The sequence below is a fragment of the Rhopalosiphum padi genome, chromosome 3, assembly GCF_020882245.1.
Source record: "Rhopalosiphum padi isolate XX-2018 chromosome 3, ASM2088224v1, whole genome shotgun sequence".
NCBI classification, from domain to species: domain Eukaryota; kingdom Metazoa; phylum Arthropoda; class Insecta; order Hemiptera; family Aphididae; genus Rhopalosiphum; species Rhopalosiphum padi.
In genome coordinates, this window is record NC_083599.1 from 52,091,654 (window position 1) to 52,104,329 (window position 12,676).

Sequence of the window (12,676 nt, forward strand, 5' to 3'; positions counted from 1 at the left end):
TTGAGTATATAGTGTATATACTACATTACTATATAGTATATATATAATATAAATAATAACACAATATTATATATTATTGTATATTATTTACGTTGATTAGAATATCCTCGAAAATATCCGAACGCCATTAATAACATGCAAATTTGTGGTCGGGATAGATTTCTTATATAGTTTTCCTATGATACGAAATATTTTATCATATAATAAATCGGTAATATAGGTATATTGTACATGAAAAATGTTTTTATCAGGAATTTTACGAAAACAGTTTAAAAATGTAAGTTCAAGGACAAAACATAGTATTACGGGCATTAACCGCACAGAAGCTTTTATGTACATGAATCATGCAATGATCAACAACTGCAGCATATTAGGTATAATATGCAAACCGCGGGCGTCCATTCTCTTCATTGACCAAACGCAAGAATTATAATGACAACGAAAAACTGCTCAAAAGACAATGTTGAAACGGATATTCAAGAATCCTTTAGTGTCTTTTTTTATTTAACAGTTTTAATAATATATTTTATACATCATGTATATACTATTATATATGTTTAATGCCTATACCACCATTAAAAATCAGTCTACCCATATAGGGATAAAATTAGAATTCACTATGATTGTTGTATCAAATCTGACTTTAAGTACCCATGTTTTTATTCTAGTTATTAATTTATTATTTATGATTAATATGATAATTGGATTTTAAATAAATTAAATGACTTCTAAGTTATAATAATAAAAGTAATAGTTAATAATGATTGATGATTTTTAATATTAATTATAATTTTTAATGTAAAAATTATAACACATATTAAATCAAATTATTGTACCAAACTAGATTCAATATAAAATACTACTGATGCTTAATAAATGATTACTAATTAGTTCAGTATGTTTGTATTAAACATCAATGTTATTAAATATTTGTATTGTTAAATTGTTTGTTTTAGTGCTTAACTATCAAGTTATCATTTATTTAAACAAAATATATTCAACTATCCATAGTTTAAGTCTTTGTCTTCAAAACTTGACAAATTAATCAAATATTTTATCATAGTTGAATAATATTTCAATATCCTTTTACAATCACTTTGATCTAATTTTAAAAAAAGTAACTCACTATGTGTGTAATATACTTAATAATATTTTGATATACTATTATTTAATAAATAACATATATTTAGATAGAAGAGGAAATTATAACCATCCACTGACTACAAGGTTATAACTATATTGTAACTGGTATCAGTAGTATCTACTAAATGTAAAGTATTGGAATTAGTAGAATACATTATAGAGCTTGTGCTAACGTGCAGTTGTGCATAAAATGTGCAGCTCTAATTTAAATGTTGTGCAATTCATAAAAAATAATATGATTTAAATTTTTAATAATTGATTCTATATATATGAGCTTATAACATATGTATCATTTGACATTATTTTGTTTTCCAAAATTATTAGAAATTATTATGATTAAACCATTGATAATTTATCTATGATTATCAAGATATTAAATATCATATATTTAAGATAACTCATGCTCATGACCGCTATGTTACGCCGCCAAATATTATGATTGTACTCAAATTAATAACCATCACCAAATGGAAAATAGTGATATCGAAGAGGTTGTAATAAAAAAGAAAAAAATTTTGTTACTTAAATTGTTAATAGTTATGATAGTATGTGCTATTAATTAAAAGTGAGCTTCAAATTTTTAAATTTTTATCACTTCTGTAAAATAAACAGGATGTGCAGCTCTTAATATTTCTTTAACGCAAGCTCTATACCAGGGGTCCCCAATTAATATTTTTGAAGGGCCACATTAGGGATCTGAAAATTTTTCACGGGTCATCAAAATTCTAAGTACAATTTACATTATTTAAAAACCAATAATATTTATCAAAAATAATAATTTACAATAATAACACATATAATGTTGTCATAATACGTGTTATTTATTATTTGTCTGCGGGCCGCCATTTGGTGACGCATGCTCTATACTAAGTATGTTTTGTGGTAAGTAAATACTTTGCTGCGAAGATTGTGCTGCATTGAATGGATAACTGTGAAATTGTAAATAAACTGAGAAGTATAAGGGTATAACAAAGTGCTTGTCTTGTCAACCCCCATTATGGCTATGCCTATTGTTAAAATATGTAAGCCCTCATGAAGTTTGGATTTAGGGAAAGCAAATAATACAGTTTAAAGCGACAAAAAAAAAAATATATCCTACAATTTGATAAAATTATAAACTGAGAATTAATATGTAGTCTAAATATAGTATATATTATAAGTAGAAATAGTAGGATCTATGCATATGAATACAAATGGACAATAATGTACAATAATATTTATACATAATCTAATACAGTGATATATTGATTAATTAATTATTATTATATAATATGGGATTCTTATTCTCATGTCTCTATTTTACACATTTTATTAGTTAGTAAAAAGTAATAAAAATTGTCTTATCAGCATAGATCTGAAATTGACACAGCTGTCAACAGACAACAAAAATAATATATTTTGTTTCCTTACAATACATACATAATATTATGAAATACAATAAATTCTAAATACTGATCAGAGAAATGATTAATAACTATAAATAACTATCTATTAATACGAGAAACCTGCAAATGCATATTACCTTGACACCCTCGGTAAACTGGTGACTTGTCTTGTCGAACCAAAAGTTATATTGAGACTCACTTTAAGTATATACATTCAAGAATTAGCATTAAATATTAATTTTATTGGAGTCGAGTATTCTTCTAAAATGAATTAATTCTTATTGAGTAAAGTATTATTATTTATTTAAATGTTCAAAAATAATTAAAAAAAATAGTTGTGTAATATATGCTTACAAACACTTAATTTTGTGTTATATAATATCCTACTAAGCATATTAAAAAAATATATTGTGCACGTATACAAATCTATAATAACTGACTTAAATATTTAGCATTGAACTTGTCAAAATAAATTTTATGATGAATAGAGTAGTTTGAACACTATGTACTCTTAATACTAATAATAAATAATGTATAACATATTTTAATAAAAAATATTACCTACAAATGAATTTTAATTACTATGAAACAAGTTAAGTAATATCTGTTAATACATAGTAAAATGTAAAAGAATTTTAAAATGCTTCACTAGTTTTTATAGTAATCATCAATTAGTAATATTACATATTACTATTGTCTAAAAAAAAAAAACAAATTTGTTAGATTATTTTATGATTTCATGGAAAAAAAAATAATAATTTAATAAATTACCCATGCAGTTAAAAGATTTTTAAATATTGTATTATACTAGGTAATATTTATTTTATTAAGTTACTGTTAGATATATTGCAATATTGTAAATTTAAAAAAAAAAATTAATAATTAAAAATATAATATAACATAATATTAATTTAAATTATATAATTTTATTTCGAATTTGCTAATATAAAATAATAACAAAAAATACTTATGTGACTAATGACTGCCCTGGTGTTAATGTTATTTAAGTGTCCATAAATATTATACCTATACATAATTCTGTATATTAGTATATTACATTTGGTATTTTAAATTAGTTTTTATTCTATGCAGTTATATATTACTACTATTTGTTGGTTTTTATTTTTTATCAATGAAATTTGAATTCAAATAATGTAAAAACATTAAGGAATAAGAAGCTGCCATGCCAACATTCGTTTTCTCTATCTCCCACATAATATAAGAACTAAGTTATTCTATATTTCCACAGTTACAACTCTCTAGTTCAATTTAGGGCAAAGGCCTATTATATATTTTATAAAAAAGAATATTTCTTGAACTGGATAGATTTTTAATAATTTTTTATAAATATAAGCATGTTTTAATATAAAATTATTTTAATTATAAATTGTATAAGGGCGAAAATATGTTAAATGGCCAGGAGAACTGATAGATCTCACTACGACTGTTGATAAATACATTAGGAGGTTGTACTTTGAATTGTTAAATATCTACTCATAGGTGTGTTTACCATGTAGGCCTAGGCACTTCCGGACATTTTGTAATTGTGGCCCTAAACTTTTATTCCCAGAATCAGGTGTTTTATCTGATCTTACTAGAAAAAAGGTAAGTTTTGCTAAAATCTGTCATAAAAAAAAACCTGTTTAGTAATATTATTTATATATTAAAAAAAAATTATTTATCTAAAATAAAATAGTTTTTAATTTGTGTGTAAAAACCAATTATCATATTATATTAGTTAAAAGTTATTGCCTTAACTCTATAAATCATAAATAAAAACAGATACTATATTAGAAATACTTTTTAGGAATTGGGAGTTTACCACTGATTAACATTTTGTGATTATGATTTAAGCATGCGCATGGGCGAGCTGGACGAGCAGTATGACTATAGAAGTGCTAAAGAGTCTATACTCTATATCTAGTATAGATAAATGGCTTATCGCCTAGGAAATAGGAAAATTAATTTATCGTTTATTACATAATTACACATTTATATATTACCTACTAAGTTTATATGTATAGTTACATATAAAAATATGCATTAGGTATGTATTAAAATTTTATTTTTAACTTCAAAAATATACAAGTACCTACCTATGTCTAGTACATTAATGTTTTGTTTACATACAACTAGATTCTATTTGTATAGGTATATAAAATTAATACAGTTTTAAATTTACAATTAGAATTTATGTAATATGTTAAAAAAAATTAGGTGCACTGTCCAAGTATTGGGGCACTAATTTTTCCAGGCTCGACCGAAATTTAATGTCTGCGCACGCCTATTGATTTAAGACCATCAGTATACGGTACATAGACATAAATATATAATTATTCTTAATTAAACATTATTACTTTTTTTTTAATATTATATACCCTTAAGTACTATAAAAATTGGTTTCTATAAATTAATTATATGTTATTTTTTTTTTACTTAAATTAATAAATAAATATAGAGCAACTTATTTAAAATAATATTATGTAAATACAATAAAATACATATTATGAATGTATTATGTACAAGTATATTTATATTTTTTCACATTCACTATGGATAACACTAATTGTAGTCATCTACCTTATTATTAAATGCATTATAATTTGGATAGCATTACGATTAAACTATTGGTTTTTTTATATCTCTCATAAGTATTATTTCATATGTATGTATAAGTCATACATTGTCAAATTGATATTTTAATTATTCAATTTTTTAAATCCCAATTTTTTTCTGCGTTACAAAAATATAATAGACACTAAATGTCAAGGCATTAATAAATTTTAACTAATTCATTATTTTTATAATTCTTGGCACTTATATATTTATTTTAATCTTTTAAATTACCTATAGAGTAACAAAATATAAAAACTTGAATTATAGGTTTTAATGTTAATTATGTGAAAAATTTAAAGCGATCCAATGACAAAATTATGATTGAAAGGATAAACAGTTTCTTTTATAAGATATTAAATGAGTACCTCGATGAATATCAACCATATGTATCAAAGTACCACTATTATAGGACATAGATGTCTAAATATTTATTACTATCATAGCTACTAGAGATAATAATGTTATGTAGTCTGGTAAGAATAACAATTATTATACTACCTACTATCAGTTATCAGTTGTTTAGTATTTACTATTTACATATGTTTGTTTATGTATACTGAGACATGGTCTATTGACTTGTTGTAGCAATATTAAATAGAATATTTTACATACATAAATTCATTATAATATACTTAATAAATGGCATCATAATAGTTACTATTAGCTGTTTTAATTGTTGTTATTAATTATATATATGTTACTAAAATGGGTAATTACCTAGTCACACAAAAGATGACAATGCATTATATTTAAGTTTGACACGGATACGGACTTAAATAAAGTTTAGAAGTAAAAAATAAAAACTGTACAATTTTAACATATATAAAATACATTAATAAGAAACTAGTTACCAGTCTTTAAATAATGATTAAAATTACCTAATCGAAGCATACTATCCTGAATGAATTCATCTTAATAGCTTGAATTGACGGGACACGTAAGCATAATAAACTGGATGAATTTACAACAATATAGTAAACATCGGATACCTACGTGAACCATACCGAGTGATTTAAAACAATGATGAAAAATAAAAATATTCTACACTAGAGTGTGGCCTACCGTAGAGTACGTTCAGAAATATGTGATACACACGCACACAACATTATTACTCGTGAAACGCATAACCGAGGGTTTTAGATTATATTTGCTGACGTGAGGTGCAAATGCACAAATACTAACACTCCGTACACCGTATCGTGTGGTGGTCACACACTCTTTCCCCGAGGGTTTAAACGTTCTTAAGAGAGTGTGCACGGGCTTTGCGATGAGCATAGAACATATTATTCTTACCTCGTTCGGAGCCGTCCATGGTGGATCGACGGAAACTGCGGTGGCCGAACGACAGAGGGTACGACGAGCCGCTGCTGCTGCTGCTGGTTGACACGCTCGGACGCGGTTCCCGAAGACCTTTGGGCCGGTGGTGTTCCAAAGTTATTATCGCCGCGAACGGATGCAAAACAATATATTATTATTATTATTATTATGAAGTGGAAACGATATTATTACTATTATTATTATTATTGTTGTTTAGGAATTGGGCGGCGGGTGGGTGGGGAGGACGAACGAGCGCGCGCGCGCGTTTAAGAAAACACACACGAAAACAGATAACGCGTCGATGTGCCAAGGTTGATGAACTAGGTCATTGAGCCTTTTGGTGTTACGCACCCGATCGGTTCTCGCGCACGTCGAAGACGGATGGCGTTCGACAGAAGCGCAGATTTTTTGTTTTTCTTTTCGTGTCGCGGTGGCGGCGTCTTCGGCGGGCCCGACGACAAACGGTCCGAAAACGTAAGTCCGACTACGCACTCGGGGGACGGGGCGGGGAACGGGTGCCAGGTGATCGTGGTGAGCGCAAGCACGAGATCGTGTCGCGGCGTGGGGGGGGTGGCGGTTATCAATTGGTGTCGCGGCCGGAGGAGGAGATACCGCCGCCGCGACCTGTCGGACGGCCGTGGCGGTACGGTCGACGGGGTATCTGGTCGTCGGTGTCGGTATCGCGGCGGCGGGGACGGTCTGGTAGCGCTGCGGTTGCGCAATGCTCGGTATCGACGGCAACCGGGAAGTATTCAACAGCAGTAGTAGTGGCTGTCGACCCGCCCCGCATGACCCCGTTCCCTCCACACCGTCGTACGACGACTGTAAACCACAATATTATAATGGTATAGCCGACATAGCTGCCCTATAACAGCATCGACAGTCGCGCGTTGTCGTGTAATGCGTTTCGGTAACCAGTAGTAACCACACTCGCCCGTACTCGACGACGTTTGTATTCTGTAAAATAATACTATACAGTTAGTACTCAACATGGGCTTGTGGGAGTTGTGCTAATGCTATACCCACCTACCCACTTGTTTTCAACCCACACCGTCGTCCCCGCGCAGACGAAACGTGTGTGCGATCAGTCTAGGGCAGAGGACTTGTAGCCATTAAAAATCACTGAATATGCATTTATAGGCAAAAAAATAAAAACGAGAATATTTTTATTTATTTTTTATATTTTAGATACCTATTTAACAGAATTTATTATTTTGAATTAGTTTTATTTGTTCTACGTATTACAAAATTTACAACTAAAATATATTAAATTAACAGCAATACGACATCACGTCGTAAACGATTATCTATATACTATAAATATACCACAAATTAGTCAATAATCATCGTCTTATCGGCACGCTCTAGGAAAAACGTGCGCCCACGGACAGTTAAAAACCATATACCTATTATATACGACAAAAATTAAAAGTAAATTTATGGTTTGGCTGTATTGTTTAAAATAAAAACATCAGCGGAAAAAAAACTAATAAAATTATTATAATTAAGTTTAGTATGTGTCTGCAAAAGTATAAAATGGATGAAATATACTTCAAAAACGAAAAACTCAAGATATAAATTTATGTGCAAAATAAATTTTAAAACCAGCTTTGTAAAAGCATAAAGCGTATTTATTTCGTAATCTGCTATTTTTGTGACTGTGTAAAACAAATATGCAAATGCTACAAGTCCTAGTGATCAATGTTATGTTTTTTACTTGTACATTATATTATGTATAAAATATACGAAAAGGACTGACAATGGGATGGCCTATAAAGTATAAAGACCTTACAGGCGTACGGTTATGCCAAGACTATATTGTAGTTTATTGTTTTCAAGGCGACTATCGTGCGGTGCGTCGACACCGATAACATATTATATGATATCATAATTACCTATTATAATAATTTATAATAGTAAATTAATAGTATTATAATAGTATTAAAATAAAACTTTTCATTCCCACTTCCCACCAGAAGCATTATGCTTATAACAGAGACGTATCTAAATTCTAAGGGGGAGAGGAGCTTGGGCCCCGGGCGGTAAATTTTGAATTGTAAGGAGTATAGTATTTATAAAATACGGTACTTAGGTTTTTTTACCTGGGGCGCAAAATTAATAAATACATCTCTGGCTTTCAGGGAAGTCTATTAATTATTCTTATTAATATTAAGTTGCATATTATGTATATGTCGCATCCACTTAGTGTAATCGTATTTTTCATGAAATGGATATCCATTTCATGAACTACGATCATATTGTGTAACGTGTAAGTCAAATTTTAGTTCATGAAATGGACATATATTTTATCCATTTCATGAAATAGAAACTCTTATTTTACACTTTGTGTAATATCTATTTTAAATTAATTCATCAATAGATAACTTTTTGTGAAATCGAAATAATAACATTGATACGATAACACGAATCTAGTATCTTTAAATTGTAGGCATTAAGATATTAAATATTGGTATTGTAGAACTTATTGTACTACTAATATGTTATCGACAACTGTTATTGATAAATAATCGCATCAATTGTATGAGTCAATAAATATAGCATTCTGGAAAAGTTTTGTATTATATCATTTTTATTTTTATTTTTATATGATGCCAGTACGTTCTCTGACTTGATGCGAGCCGTATATTACTATTTATTACAAAATAATTATTTTATATAAAATGGAATTTGATTCATTTTCTGAATTTTATGAAAAATTAAATGCTTATTACGTAGAAAAACCTGGGAAAAAACCACCTACGAAAAATGAGGTTCAATTAATAATTGAAGAAATCTTAGCAGCCAAAATAAAAATGTAAGTAATTGTTAAAATATTTCATATTTTTGGGGGACAAGGTTTTTTAAGTTGTATTTGTAAACGCCAATGTGAATCAAAACGATGTGCTTGTTTTAAAGCTTCTGTAAAGTGTAACAGTCGTTGCCATAAGTCATAACTTTAATATTTGTAAAAATAAGTAATAATATTATTATTATAATTATTTATATTTATATAATATATAATTTATTATTATTATAAATAATTATAATAATCATGAATAAATGTAATATATTAAAAGTTAAACTTAATTTAAACTGATTTATTAACTGACGTATTTTTTCATAACACAAAGAGTTATTATTTCGATTTCACAAAAAGTTATCTATTGATTTAATTAATTTAAAATTTTACACAAAGTGTAAAATAAGAATTTCATTTTATATGAATTAAAATTTGACTTACACGATATGATCATAGTTCATGAAATATTTGAAATGGATATCCATTTCATGAAAAATATGATTACATTAAGTGGATGCGACATATATATTTCATGCAAAAAAAATAAAAACACATACCTATTAATATGTATTATTATTAATAATAATTAGTTACGTAATAATATACATAACAATCGAAAAAAAATTCACAAAAAGCGTTAAGGTACCTACTACCTACATAACTTAGAAGATCTGAAACCCTGCGTAAGCTTATGTCAAAGACATTGATTTACAGTGACGGCCAGGGCCGTAATAGCGCATAGGCACTATAGGCACTGTGCCTAGGGCCTACGAACATTTTTGGGGCCTACTAAAATAAAATGTGTGGCTACTATTTTTTTTGTTACAATTATCTTGTTTAATACTTAAATACGCGCGAGGGATAAAGAAATATTCAAATTGGTGTAAAATAAGTTTTTTTTATTGTTTTAACAATTTAATTTTCTATATATTTGTAGACTGAGTAAAATTAATTGTTTTTAAGATTTATTAAAATTATTATCATATAAAAGTTTAGATTTGATCTTTTTTTGTTTTTAAAGGATTAACATCGAAATTCAACACTTCCTCTTCTAAACAGAAGGTTTTATACCCATTACCCATTTAAATACTGGGCATCGCAGTGCTGTATAAGCGCATGGGAATTAAATCACTGTGCCTAGGGCCAAGGCTGCAACTGAAAAAAATTTCGGAGGGAATGAGGGTTCAAAAATTTTTTTAAATTTAAATACTGAACATTTATAGTCAATTAACTTTATTCATCACTATAAAATATTTCTATTTTTAAAAAAATCTTGGGGGGCCCGGACCCCTGGACACTCATACAGCTACGGCTTTAGTGCTTTACCTAGGGCCTACGACTGTATTAATTTGGCCTGGTGACGGCACTACGTATTTTTGGTCCCTGAGCAATATTTTTGGTGAGGCCCTTAATGGTTATGTAACTAGATGGTAAATACTTAATAATAATCATAAAATAAGTAGACGCATGGGGCCCCCTGACCACGGGGCCCCGGGCATTTGAACGGAGTGCCCCACTAGCGCCATCACTGTTGATTTATTTTTGAAAATATAGACACCAACCGACATCTGTATCGTTTTAATTTTTAAAAATAAATATAATAAATTACCATGAGTGCGTCCACGACGAAATGTTTTTATCTGTTTGCCGTCTTGTTGGTACACAAATACTATAAATGTAATTTATAGTATTTGGTAAAATTTAATATCATCGCCCATTAGCACATGTTACGAGTTTACGACTTGCCCTGCATGATTAACATTTAACTCTCGAATCAGTCAATCGACTTTGTTTTTTAAATCGACTTTATCGTTCAATCGTCTATCGCGCTTGTGATTTACGTTTGCAACGTTCGGCACGATACTGACCAGCGAACGTAATGTACCTATAATTTCATTAAAATAGGTATAAATAAATCGTCTATTACTTATTAGACACATTTTGTCTGTTACCTATACGTGGTAGTATACTTAATTTAATTATTAATATAACACTTTATAATTAATATATATTTCTTAGTTCTTTGTTTTTCGCTAAATCCCTTCATTTGTCACTCGCGGTTCGTTGTTGACAGTTCGGTTGTTCGACGTTTGCATTTAAATTCGGTCATTATTCACTTAGGTACGTGGTTAACATATTTATTCGATTCAAAGAAATCTCGACTTGGAGAATAAGAATAACATATTTAATATTTATATGCCCGACATGGCATTTGTAAACAATGATAACGAATGAACGAAGTGAACTATTCTCACTACATTGATCAGCTCCCAGAATACCTAATTTGAATGAATTTGCATTGAAGTGGTTATTAAAAGTATTTTAAAAATTGAGTTGTGGTCCGTTGGTAGTTAGTTACAATATAGGTACCTGAAATAAGTGGATTTAATGAAAATGGTCAATATAAATCTCACAATTGTTTATCAAGAGAATATTTTATTATCAGTGAAACATTTTTCTTATTGCTTTGTATCCAAGTAATAGCTTATTCAGTATTGTGATCTAAATATAGAATGGAATGGAGATTATTAAACAGAATAAAAGTAATCCAACCAATTCCCAAAGGAAGTCAGGTGACTATATAGGTCATAGACCTTTATTATTGTTATTATTAATATTATTATTTTACAAGATTACGTAGTCATATCAGTGTCATACTACTAGATTTATAAATCTGTGAATATGCTAAAATAAGTAAAATATATAACATAAGTAAATAATAATATCATGTTTTTAATTCTAAAAAATTGATTTTAATAAATCATTATTTTATCTTTGGCTGTAACAACTGGTTTCACAGACTACCTATTCTAAAATTTTTAAATAACTACCTATCATTATTTATAAAATAAAAGTTTGTTAGCTAGTTTGTTCTTTAAATTGTTTGATGGTCGCACTTTCTCAGTTTTTGAGTTTCTCTATTGTGTTCAACTTAAATATCACAACAGTACATACAACACATACGTAATATGCTATTTTCAGTGGCCTACCTAACTCATAGGTATTTTTGATTTTAAACAATTATTTTGTATTTGGTATATTTGATTGTTTGGATTTTTTTAAGTTAATCTAAAGTTAAATAGGTAGGAAATTAATTGATATTTTATAAGGAATTGCTGTTATTTATCAATTTCAAATGTTGAAATTCATAAAGATTATAACCTAATAAATGTTAATAACAAAACTAAAATAAGTTGAAGCATTACTTTTGGTGTTTATTCAATATTGTACAATGTTTCACTATAATCTGTAAATCGATAAAAAATTTTTCTTATTATTTTAGTTTTCTATAGTTATAGGATAAAGTATGATCAACTAAAAAAAAAGAAATGATTGAATTGATGTTTAAATACTACTGCCAATGTTGCCTTGAAGATTGGCCACCAATTCACAATATATTTGCATATTAAAAGGT